Source organism: Chenopodium album, chromosome 8 (assembly GCF_948465745.1).
Source record: "Chenopodium album chromosome 8, dcCheAlbu1.1, whole genome shotgun sequence".
NCBI classification, from domain to species: Eukaryota; Viridiplantae; Streptophyta; class Magnoliopsida; order Caryophyllales; family Amaranthaceae; genus Chenopodium; species Chenopodium album.
In genome coordinates this window covers 8,087,607-8,101,358 of record NC_137841.1, presented here as the reverse complement: position 1 = coordinate 8,101,358, position 13,752 = coordinate 8,087,607, and the positions used below count along the sequence as shown (strand labels likewise).

The window sequence follows — 13,752 nt, the reverse complement described above, 5'->3', positions numbered from 1 at the left end:
CACGACCCTTGCCATCCTTGAGGTTGACGTCAATTTAAAAATAATCACCGCGATAACTACGTCTAGGCCCCGTTAGGTATACGGTTTCATGAGAATTGTGATATCCCAAGGCTCCGTCAAACAGAACAAAATCTTCATCTTCATCACAAGCCTCGATCTTTCTTGTGAAGCCTTTGCAACAATCATCACCATAAAAACAAATGGAGGCCAAGAAAATCTCCATGTATGCACAACGATTATCGGATACATACCTAGTGAATCAAAAGTTAGTTTTACACACACAACTTGCATTGAAACTACACACTGATATAATAAGCAGTTTGACAGCTGCCAAAAAAAAAATGCAGTTTGAGATTTATATGTGCTTACCAATATAATGGATTATGTTTATGTATGAGCTACAATAAGAGATAAAAACAAAAAAAAAAAAAAAAACAAGTTAAAAACAAAAAATTTAAAAAAAAAAAAAAAGAAGCTACAGGAAGTATTTATATGCACCAACCTTTCTTTTTTTACTAATGTCATATTGAAGCTCGAAGGATAGATACTCCGGAAGGAACCTTAATAACCTGAAAATTTTGTTATATTATAAATTTCAATAGCAAATCTCAGCAAAAATCCCTCCAAACTTAAAACCTGTAAACCAGCACCCCATATCATTCGGTACCCCAGCCCCTAAGTATGCCACATATATATATTTGTTCTTCTCTATTTATTTTCAGGAGTAAAGTACCAAGCTTGTACATATAGAAATCTAAGGACTAATATGATCAATATAAATCACTAGCAAAAATTACATACCAGTTGGAGCTCATAAAGCAAGCACAATAAGGGAAAAAAAAAAGGGGAAAATGGCTGCTAAAATTTATCAGTCTCTGCCTATGCAAAAACACTAGTGAACTCATCGGTATTGGTACTGTTAGAGCTCGAATTATTAGTTCTGTTTTTTATCAGCCAAAGGGGTTTCATATGTTCAATGTTTTTATTTTTTTTATTTTATTTTTTTGTATTAAGCATTAATCAAGACAGTGACAGTTGTATCACACAAAGTTCACCCATTGTTGGACCTTACTGATTCAATAGAATAGCATGTACCATTAAGACGACTCCAATCAGATATTTTTGCTCCTAAATGCAATACCATACAAAAGGATTAGTTTCAACACGTGAAGGTAAAATATTTAAGAAGATACAAATTGAAGGGATTGGAATCAAACCTCTGGATTCTTTATATGTAGAAAGGTGCTCAAAGACAAGGTATAATGAAAGACATAGGGTCAAAATCACAAAGGCGCCTGCAATATAAACAACTCATGGAGGAGCAATTTCAGACAAAACTAGCTGTAGACACCCATTTGTGTCTCCCCAAAACCAAACCCAGTGATGAGTACCTTTCGCGTCAAACCATAATCGAATGAAACGAAAGTGTGGAAAGGTCTAGTGTTGCAGAAAGTTTTGTTTCTTTTCTCTTCTTTCTATTTTTGAAAACTTTATTTTAAGAAAACAGCCAATCTAGTTTGGTTGGTCCATGATATGGGTCCAATAGTAGTGTAGTTGGATGGGGCTTGCAAAGACCTTTCCAACGATATATTATTAGCCCAATTCCGATGAATATTGAGGAAGTTATGGCCAATTTACCAAACTGGGCCCGGTTTGAGCTTTATATACGGCCCAATGATCTAGGGGAGGGCCTAATATGATTTATCATTCCTAATGCAATTAGGAATGGTTTTAGTCTTCTAGAATCTTCTAGAAGGTTCTTTTCATTCCTAATTCAATTAGCATTGATAAGTTGACTTTGTTGACTTTTCAGAGTTTTAATCAAAATCAAATAGCATTTTCGAAGAAATTATATTATTTTATCCTCCAGTACGGTAAACTTATCGGATTTTCGAAAACGCGTTAAAATCAAGACTGGCGTCCATTCTCAGGCCTTGGCGCCAGGCGCTAGGCATTGGTGCCTGGCGCCAGCTAGCCAGGGTTGGCGCCAACCTTGGTTTGCGTGCGTCAGACTCTGTTTTGTTAAATTATCTTTTTTGGCTGATTTTCTCTATAAATATCGTATTAAAAACTCCGTTTTCATTCATCATCTACATCAATCATTCACCAATTCTCTTCATTCACCAAGTTTTAATTAGCATTCTTTAATACATTCATCTTTCGATTCTTACTTTGTTTTCATACAAAATTCCGCATTCACAAGATCTAGAAGCACCTAGCCATATTCGAAGTTGCCTTCGCCCTAGACGTGAAAGGTTTAATTTCTGAGGGTTTGGTCCCAAATCTCTCTTTCAATTATTTAATTTAATTGCTTTGATTATTATTTTCCTTGAAGTTACTAACGTGTGTATTTTGTTATTAGAAAGAGGTACGAAGCATCAAAGTAAGTGCTTTAATGGTTTTAATTGATATTATGATGTAGATATCATGCTTAGATTGTTATTTTGATTCCTAGTATCATGTCTAGGGTAATTTTAACATTTAATATGATTGCTATGATGCCTTTTATTCTCTTTCTAATGTTTATGATTGTTAGTATCATGTTAGGGTTAAAGATTTGATTTTTATTGCTTAGTGACATGCTAGGGTTTGTTATTAATCTTGTTAGTATCATGCCTAGGATCTTGCTATGTTTATTATGCTTTAATATTAACATGATTATTATTATGGTTAATATGATTATTGTTATTATTATATGTTGCTTTATTTTTATTGCTTGATCACACCTTTATTGCATGTTAAAGGGAATTTGGTACTTGTAATCACGCTTAATAAGATAATTAATAATCTTGTTTAGGTTTAATGTGATTATAATTCAAGTGATCGCCAATAATAGATTTATTTGTGCATTAATATTCAACCAACATAGATTAAACAGGTTTAGGGTTAATCCTATTGATTGTATGTTAATCAGAAAGCGCACATGAATACGATCAGAATAAAGTAGAGGCCTATTATTAGGGCAGATTCAATCTCTTTTAGGTTGGATTTGTACCTTCATCCCCGAACCCTTATTTGGTTCATGAACTTATGGAGTTGACGATCTCTTGGATCGTTAAGGGGTGTAACCTTCACCTCGTGAACGGTTTACAAGTTCCTTAAAAACTTGTTGGCGACTCTTTTGCTCTATCTTCTTCCCTTTTGGACGCCACCGTACTTTAGTGTATGATCACAGTGGGGTTCAAGCTAGGGGGGATTAAGGCTTGAAATTATTCCCTACAGTTTTTGGCGACTCCACTGGGGGGGATTTCTATTTTAATTCCTGAATTTGTTTCGGCAATGATTTAGAATGAGTGGATGAGACTCGAAAAGTTCTAAGTATTTCATGTGCGTAATTTTGATTAACATTATCGTCATATGCATAAAAAGGATCTCATTGGAAAGACCATCCGTAATGAGTCAAAAACATAGGATTTTACACGTAGGAAATTTGAGGAATGTCTTTCACAACTAGGACTGAAATAACACCGCACGAAACTAGAAGATTTTATCGAGCACAGAAAGCTGATGAGGCATGTGGGAAGTAGCGTCAGGGGCCAGAGCTTGGCACCACACTTTTAGCCGTAGCGCCAGACGCCAGTATTGGCGTCAGGCGCTACAGTTAAAAGTTGGCGCCAGTCTCTGATTGCTGGCGCCAATTTCCCCCAATACCGAGCCAGAAATATGCGTTCTAATTTCGACTGGTTTTTCGTATTGTTTGCTCGATCCTACTTCCTGACTGAATTTTTTCTCACTTTTCTGAAACCCATATGTGTTCTACATATGGACATAACCCTCTGGGAATTCGTGCTCCATCTACCCAATTGAACGCTCCGTGCAACAAAGGGTACATCCGAGATGTTGAATTCACCAAACCATGGAAGCGAGTTTTTTCTAAAGCTTGCGGTGTCCCATCCACTCGCGCCAACCCTTCACGGTTAGGCTTCCGCGCGGTGCATCCGGACAATTAACCACGGATTCTCTATTGACTAAACCATATCCCGAACATTAGAGAACTAGAGCCATGGTTAGGTTGCAAACACATTGCATCATATTGTGCCTACTTGACTAATTGTGCATTATTTGTTATGCATATATATTCTATGTTTCTCTTAACCGTTTGTTGACTTGTGTTGAGATTAAATAAATTAATGACTTAAAGAACTTTGCCTAATTAATTAATTAATTAATTAATTAATTTGAATCAATGAAGTCTAATATTTTAATCGGAATTGACCTAGTACGACTTTAGGCTAACCCCCGTTGACTAATAATACCGAAAACAGTCCCAGACCGAAGCTCCACTATTGGCGCCAAGGTCTGAGCTGTAGCGCCACACTATGGAGTGTAGCGCCTGACGACAGCTATGTTGTCTGGCGCCAAGCTCCACAGTGTGACGCCAGTCCTGTCGCTTGGCCGACAGTTCGGATTATTGGTCGAGTCATCACCTAGGGTCTAATTAATCAGTCCTTTGTTTAATTCGGTTAATTTTCGCTGTCAATAACACCTTGTCAAGTCATTAATCGAGTCTTAGTCACATAGTTTAGCCACATGGTCATGACACGAGTCTTAACGTACCATCTACACTCACTAGTCTTAGCACACACGTTGAGTACATCACCATGGCCATGTCTTAGGTCCATGCATGAGTCGGTCTTTTCCGTCATTTGAGTTGGGAGGTACATTCTATTCCTAATTCTTCATATCCCTCCACCTAAATCTTCTTCACATTCTCCCATCTTTCTTCACTTCCTCTATCCATTGCATGTTGAACAAAGTTTGAGTCAATAATTAACAATAAGTATCCCCAAATTCCTTTTCCACAGTACTTGGTCAAGGAGAGAAGGGCGATTAATCAAGGACAACCTCTTTATTCAAGTCTCGCTTTTTGATAAACCGATTCGTCAAAAGAGGAAGGCTAAGAAGATAATGGCAACTCAAGAAGAAGTCAATGATCTTAAGAACCAATTGGCTACTGTGACTGAGACACTGAAACTTCTCGCACTTAAGGTCGATGATCCCGTGAAGCAACAACAGATGAACCTCATGCAAGAGAGTCTAAGCAAGATATCTAGTGACTATAAATTTCAGGGCATGAGTTCGCAAGGGGTCTCGCTGGACAAGGAACTTCTTCCGCATAAGTTCAACGCCACTGACATCCCTAAATTCAAGGCAACAGATAACCCTTACTTTCATCTAAGAGCTTTTGAAACCATAATGAGTATTAAGGGTATCGATAAGACGGTTTTCCCCTCTCTGTTCCCACTATCTCTTTAAACCGTTTGCCAACAATGGTACTTCTCCCTCGACAAGGAGAAAACCTCTACCTGGGAATTGATAGTAAACGATTTCGTTGATAGATATAAGTGCAACATCCAAGACGAAACAGACCACAGACAACTTGAGATGTTAAAACAAAAGGAAAACGAAGGGTTCACTTCTTTCTTCAATAAATGGAGGGAAACTTCCGCTAATATGGTCAAGTCTCCTACCGAAAAAGAATCTGTGAGGATGTTTATCAAGGATCTCCAAGGAAAGTATTCAAAACACTTAAAGTACCAACACAAGTTATATACTTTCAAAGTTGTCTATAATATAGGCATTGACATTGAAGATGACCTTCTGAAAGACAATGGTGCGAGAGGAAAGAAGAACGACCATCCTTCTTCTTCCTCTTCCATTAATGAAGTACATGCCACGAACGCCTCTAAACCACGAATCCAAAGATCAAAGAGGGTGTTCACTCCACTTGGCATGAGTTATGAAACGGCTTTCGAGAAGCTACATCACAAAGGACTAGTCATGCCCATAGGGCCCATCAAAGATCCGGTTCCAGAAGCCAGGCCACCTAAGTGGGATCCTAATAAGCATTGTAAATATCACCAAGGAAAGGGTCACGACACCGAGGAGTGTTGGAAACTCAAAGAAGCCATTCAAGATCTGATCGATAACAATGAAACTCCCGAGATTCTAGCCATCGAAGATGACCAAGCATCCTTTGATCCATCACTTGTTATCACCCTTGTAGGAGAGCCTATGATCGAGACGGCTTATATGACCTCTCTCGATGAAGTGGCCATAATTGAGGAGGATGAAAGTCTTTTCTTAGATAATACCAAGGAAGACTCGTCAAGTCTAAAAGAGGACATTCGAAAACTGCAAGATGTCATTGCCATGCTCTTGAATGTGGTAGAAGGATTAGCAAATTGGGTGATGGCCATTGAACAAAATTCTCGCCAAGAGTTTAATGAATAACTCAATGCTCCTAAGCCACAAGCAAAACGGACCATTGAAGAATACACACCAATAAGAATGACTTACAATGAAACTTTCAATTGTCTTCACGATCAAGGTCTTATCCACCCCATTGGCCCCAGTCAAGACCCCCCAACTGAAAAACGGTTTCCCAATTGGGATCCAAATTCTTATTGTCGATACCATAGAGGTCATGGTCACACCACCGAAGTATGTCTCGCCCTCAAAGACCGTGTTCAAGATCTCATTGATTCAAGTTCCCTTCATGTTCCTCCGCATGACAAGAAGGCGAAGATTAGTAACAATAGTATCAGTGGCTGTAAAGGGAAGAAGAACGACTGTCCTTCTTCTTCCGAAAACACCTACTCTAGTAATAGCGTTGGTACTTTCGACCTTAGTGAGATCCTAGCCATGGGAAATCGAAAGCAACTGAAAAGGGAATTTACCCCTATTGGAACTAGCTACAATGATGCTTTCGATCGACTCCATGCCAAGGGAATCATTACTCCCATAGGAGCTATTAAAGATCCCCCACTTAAGAAAACATTGCCTAGTTGGAATCCAGACGAACACTACAAGTACCACCAGGGTAGGGGTCATACTACTGAGAGCTATTGGAAGCTAAAGGAGGCTATCCAACATTTGATTGATAATAACAAGCTTCCCATACCTCCAGTTAACAAGAAGAGCGAGTGATGATAAAAGAAACAACACAAGACAGAGGCGTGCTTCAACGACAAGATTTCATGACCTCTTTTTCTATTTCTTTTTCATTTTTTCCTTTCCCCAATAAGTCTAGCATAGGCCCCTTTTCTTTTCTTTTAGATTAATTATGTAGATTTTTCCTTTTTCCCTTTTTAATAAAATGAGCATTTATTTCCTTATATATGATCATTTCATTATATTGCATTAAATAAATAAAATTAAAAAAATCCATGTCGAATTAAGCATAAGGTATACCAATGATTTGAGGCACCCCTTGTAGCCACATCATATCACCTTTCACCCTTCAAATATGCGATCCTTTCTTCATAAACCACTTTGAGCCTCGTCTAACGATAGACCTTTCTTTCTTCAACCTACATCTACCTAACCTTGGGATGGGATGGTGTGCAACTTATGCATTTTTCAAAGAACAAAGCTTGAGTGATTTCAGAAGATCAAAATAAAAAATAATAATAATAAAAGTGTACAAAAGGGCAAGTGTTCCAATGTCTTTGATATGAAAATATCTTCGATAAGAACACGTCTCAGATTGCGTCTCTTATCAAGTGCTCGGTACCGTGCCTGAGAAACATGAATGCCAAGTGAGTGATAGACCGCATGATCGGGATTGTCCACACTTATAAAAATGAAATATATGCTAAAGCAAAAGAAAGAGCTAAAAAAGAGTAGAAAACCTCAAGCATAAAAATACAAATATTCAAAAACAAGGTTGCACACCATGGGGGCGTATCTAGGGTCTTGAGCCTTTATCCCCTTCTTCTTCAAACCTTTAGCCTAACCACGTTACAATCCTTAAAAAGACCTTTTTTGAGGTATACACACTTGTGCGAGGTTCGGCTAGAGCTACGTTCAGCCTGATTCCTAACGGATACGTAGGCAACCTCACATCGAGGTGCGGCCGTAATAAAAATGCATTCATATTCACATTCACACACTTACACCATGATCATATCAAGGGATTCCCTGTGCTCATCCCTATTCACTTAGAGCTAGACTTGGGGGCTTGATCCCTACATCATTAGCTTACCTAGCCTAAGAGTCACCACCATTTGACTCTTTTAAAATATTTTCTCCACACACTTAGCTCTTGCGGCCTAACTTTAGTGTCACTTTCACACACCGCACAGATACATGACCAAATATACTTCCCTTAGGAACCCTTTGTCATGAAATCTTAACATAACATTGAAGCATGCCTTATCATATCAACATCACTCATAATTGTCATTGCATCACGAAGTACGAAGTGCTTAGCCTCCGTGCCTAAGTTACCCAAATGCTTTCATCATTGAGTCAACAGTTGAGATAGCCTAGGATGGGTTAATCCTTGCACTTTGAGAGATAGTATCAAATGACATTTTGACTAAGCTCATTCAACATGCACCTTCACACTTCGATTCCTTTTTCGCGTCTTTCTTTTTCGGGAGAAAGTCGGTACCCTCCACAAAATTGACGGAAAATTTTTTGCTTTTTTTGCATTTTTCGAGTCGCACGATCACATTACAATGCACACACAAGTCATGTACACATTGAGTCATGTCGTGTCACATCACTTTGATTTGAGTCTAACACATGTGTCAAACAGTTTGAGTCGAGTCAACCTCGAGTCAGTCAATCAGCGAGTCAAGTTTATACCTTGAGTCGTGTCAAGTCGATGAGTCAAGCTACATTAAACCTTAGGTCAACCCTAAGATAATTAAAGAAATTGGCAAAGTTCTATAGTCAAAAATAAATACAGGTACAGCAGAACAGGGAAGACCCTATCACAGCGTTCGGCGACAGAATCAATTCTTGGCGCCAGAAATATCTCAGCAATGACAGAGCTTAAAGCCTCTCAGAAAGGTGATTTCGACTTCATACAGCAATTTTGGGTTCCTTGGTGCGCTAGTTAGCCCCTATAAGCAATTTGACATGATTAAGTAGTCAGTTTGATTACAATCACAATAAGTGGTCGACCTGATGAAAGATCGTCTCACTTAGCTTGAAGCGCCTAAGAATTGGCTCATCACGGAAACACCGGCATACTGGTTTTAGCGAAAGCAGAGTTCAGGAGAGCTTTAGAGATCGACAAACGTTGGTCTTCGGAAATTTTTCTTCAGAACATTATCGCAACAAACATTCAAGTACCGAAGCTCTATTGTTCAGAGACGCGTGAATATTTCCATCAAAAGCTCTCTTGCTCCAGAGACGCGTGGGCATATCATCAAAGCTCTTTTGTTCAGAGACGCGTGGACATTACATTCAAGCTCTTTTGCTCAGAGACGCGTGGGCATATCAATCGAAGCTCTATTGTTCAGAGACGCGTGGACATTTCATTCAAGCTCTTTTGTTCAGAGACGCGTGGACAATCCTTTTCAAGCTCTTTTGTTCAGAGACGCGTGGACATTTCATTCAAGCTCTTTTGTTCAGAGACGCGTGGACATTTCCTATTTTCAAGCTCTTTGCTCAGAGACGCGTGGGCATTCTATTATTAAACTCTTCGTTCAGAGACGCGTGGACACATCATTCAGAAGATAATATCAAAAAGAAGCTCTTTGTTCAGAGGCGCGTGAACATATCAAAAGGAAGCTCTTTGTTCAGAGACGAGTGAACATCGAAACAGCAAGGTGGCGTTCCCTGGATTATGGAGAGTTGTCACAAACAACTGAGGATTGTTTCAAGAGAAGCAATCTTCGATAGTATTCCCTTGGACGTGGAATATTATCAATGCGAATGGAGATTGTTTCAAGAGAAGCAATCTTCGATAGTGTTCCCTAGGATGTGGAGTAATATCATTGCGGAGAGGATGGTTTCAAGCGAAACAATCTTCTAATTTGGGAGCAGTTACAGGCGTAGCGGTTTTCAAGCGGGATGGCATTCTCTAGCTTGTAGGAGGTCATCAAAAAAAAAGTAAAGCGACAGCAAATCGGTTACTTTCAGAGACGCGTGCTCGACGGTGCAAGATACGTGTTTCTTAACTCTTTTATCTGTTTAACTAACGCTAGTTTGCAGGTATCGGCGTTACAAGAGTGATTTAGGATCGCAGAACGTTCTGAATCATTCTCCGTCCCTATCGATACTTTGACTTTTGTTTTTGAAACTCGCGTTTCTCCAAACTCAGTCAAAGTGGGGGCTTCTGTAGACACCCATTCGTGTCTCCCCAAAACCAAACCCAGTGATGAGTACCTTTCGCGTCAAATCATAATCGAATGAAACGAAAGTGTGGAAAGGTCTAGTGTTGCAGAAAGTTTTGTTTCTTTTCTCTTCTTTCTATTTTTGAAAACTTTATTTTAAGAAAACAGCCAATACAGTTTGGTTGGTCCATGATATGGGTCCAATAGTAAAGTAGTTGGATGGGGCTTGCAAAGACCTTTCCAACGATATATTATAAGCCCAATTCCGATGAATATTGAGGAAGTTATGGCCAATTTACCAAACTGGGCCCGGTTTGAGCTTTATATACGGCTCAATGATCTAGGGGAGGGCCTAATATGATTTATCATTCCTAATGCAATTAGGAATGGTTTTAGTCTTCTAGAACCTTCTAGAAGGTTCTTTTCATTCCTAATTCAATTAGCATTGATAAGTTGACTTTGTTGACTTTTCAGAGTTTTAATCAAAATCAAATAGCATTTTCGAAGAAATTATATTATTTTATCCTCCAGTACGGTAAACTTATCGGATTTTCGAAAATGCGTTAAAATCAAGACTGGCGTCCAACCCCAGGCCTTGGCGCCTGGCGCTAGCCATTGGTGCCTGGCGCCAGCTAGCTAGGGTTGGCGCCAACCTTGGTTTGCGTGCGTCAGACTCTGTTTTGTTAAATTATCTTTTTTGGCTGATTTTCTCTATAAATATCGTATTAAAAACTCTGTTTTCATTCATCATCTACATCAATCATTCACCAATTCTCTTCATTCACCAAGTTTTAATTAGCATTCTTTAATACATTCATCTTTCGATTCTTACTTTGTTTTCATACAAAATTCCGCATTCACAAGATCTAGAAGCACCTAGCCATATTCGAAGTTGCCTTCGCCCTAGACGTGAAAGGTTTAATTTCTGAGGGTTTGGTCCCAAATCTCTCTTTCAATTATTTAATTTAATTGCTTTGATTATTATTTTCCTTGAAGTTACTAACGTGTGTATTTTGTTATTAGAAAGAGGTACGAAGCATCAAAGTAAGTGCTTTAATGGTTTTAATTGATATTATGATGTAGATATCATGCTTAGATTGTTATTTTGATTCCTAGTATCATGTCTAGGGCAATTTTAACATTTAATATGATTGCTATGATGCCTTTTATTCTCTTTCTAATGTTTATGATTGTTAGTATCATGTTAGGGTTAAAGATTTGATTTTTATTGCTTAGTGACATGCTAGGGTTTGTTATTAATCTTGTTAGTATCATGCCTAGGATCTTGCTATGTTTATTATGCTTTAATATTAACATGATTATTATTATGGTTAATATGATTATTGTTATTATTATATGTTGCTTTATTTTTATTGCTTGATCACACCTTTATTGCATGTTAAAGGGAATTTGGTACTTGTAATCACGCTTAATAAGATAATTAATAATCTTGTTTAGGTTTAATGTGATTATAATTCAAGTGATCGCCAATAATAGATTTATTTGTGCATTAATATTCAACCAACATAGATTAAACAGGTTTAGGGTTACTCCTATTGATTGTATGTTAATCAGAAAGCGCACATGAATACGATCAGAATAAAGTAGAGGCCTATTATTAGGGCAGATTCAATCTCTTTTAGGTTGGATTTGTACCTTCATCCCCAAACCCTTATTTGTTTCATGACCTTATGGAGTTGATGATCTCTTGGATCGTTAAGGGGTGTAACCTTCACCTCGTGAACGGTTTACAAGTTCCTTAAAAACTTGTTGGCGACTCTTTTGCTCTATCTTCTTCCCTTTTGGACGCCACCGTACTTTAGTGTATGATCACAGTGGGGTTCAAGCTAGGGGGGATTAAGGCTTGAAATTATTCCCTACACTAGCATAATGATCAATGTAACTCTACACAGATTCGCCCCTGCCCAAGCACATTACCAAACTCTGATCAAAACTTTAAGCACCAAAACTTTCCCACAACTCTAAGTCAACAACATCATAATTCCAATTTCCAAGAACCCCCTAGTCAACAATTACACAAAAAATCCCTGGCATATTTCAGTCAAACGATCAATTGAAAACCATAAACCCTGAATTTGTCAAACAACCCCAGAAAAAAGAAGAAAATTGCCTTGTCTATAAAGATTTTACCATAAAGAACCAATCTTTATATATATACTGCATAATCTTCTCAACCCAGTATCCCAATTCAAACCTCTTATAGTAACCCCATCCCAAAAGAATCATCCCATATTAGTTTAATCAAATACGACATTTAAGGGTAAAATATGAAAAGAAAGAACTATGATATACCAATAAAAAATCAAAAAATAAATATCAATGCAATTTTAAGTTTAAAAATCAGCTAATTGAGAAATTTAACAAATAGTTCAATAATGACCTGAAAAATTGATATTCAATAGTTAATAAATGAAAACAAAAAAAAATTAAATCAAACGAACAGTCTAAGGAACAACAAACAAAAAACAAACAATATCCCTAAAAAATTAATAAACCCTTAGAGCAAGTACGTTATAATTGGAGATTTGATACTTATATTGTTAATCAACTAAATCAATACAATTTCATTCTTATACCATTGTTGGATAATTCAATCCTAACATTAAAGGGTTCTGCAATACATTAGCAACCATATATGATTCAATCATCAAATTAAAGGCTCGAAAAATCACATTTATTTACGCATGTTTGATTCAGTTATCAAATATGGCTTGAAAAAATTCACATAATTTAAGGCACGTTTGATTCAATTATCAAATTACGCTAAAAATATCACATAATTTTAGGTTTATCAAATTAAACTCCAAAAATCACATAATTTCAGGATAAATTATCAAATTAGGCTCGAAAAAACACATAAATTTAGGCATGTTTGATTCAATTATCAAATTACGCTCGGAAAATCACACAATTTAAGGCATATTTGATACAATTATCAAATTCGGGTCATAATTTTGTTTTCTAACAACATAATCGCTGGTTATGATCTTTCGTAATCTTACTAATTTGAACCATTCAGATATTCGAACCTTAAACAATTAAATTAAATCAAAGATAAACCCTAGATTGTGAAATTGATAAGATTAGAAAAAGAAACTTTAACTTACTTCAGAAGCTGCTTCAATGGAGAACGTCAAGTGCGCTTCAATGGAACGCTTCAATTGGTTGGACCGACGAAATTCAATTTGATTTTATTTTATTTCTTTTACAAAGAGGAAAGCTGGGTTGACTAAGCTAGATCTAGCGAGTTGGAGAATGGAGAAGCCTTAGAGAAAAATCAATAAACCCTCCGATCTAAAAATCATCAAAACCCCCAATTTCACCATTTTTTCTCTCTCCTCGTCCCATATCGCCATTTTTCTCGCCTTGTTTCATCACCAATTTAATGGGGAAGATTGATGGAGGAGAGGAGAGGAGAGGAGAGGAGAGAGAGTGACTGAGTGTGAAATGAGAGAAAAGAGGTGAATGACGGCTAGGTAAACCCTAATAAAAAGCCAAAGCCAAGTAATGGGCTCCTCTCATCATTTGGGCCACGCTCAAGCAGCTGTATCGAGCTCAATATGCCCGTTACTTGTAATATAATATCCGTAACGGGCAAATGATGACGGTTACAACTAAATAAGTATTCGTAACGGGCACTATTTTTCCCGTTACGAAT

At 37.6% G+C, this 13,752-nt stretch overlaps 1 long non-coding RNA gene across 1 annotated transcript; it reads right to left on the bottom strand.

Annotated features, from left to right (window-relative positions):
• Positions 1-704: 704 nt before the first annotated feature.
• On the bottom strand, positions 705-13,564 carry LOC145555791 (uncharacterized). Its single transcript, XR_014091558.1, has 3 exons — positions 13,202-13,564; positions 1,218-1,295; positions 705-1,128 (listed from the first exon to the last, which is right to left on the bottom strand). It is a non-coding gene; the product is annotated as an uncharacterized LOC145555791 (long non-coding RNA).
• Between the last annotated feature and the right edge of the window lie 188 nt (positions 13,565-13,752).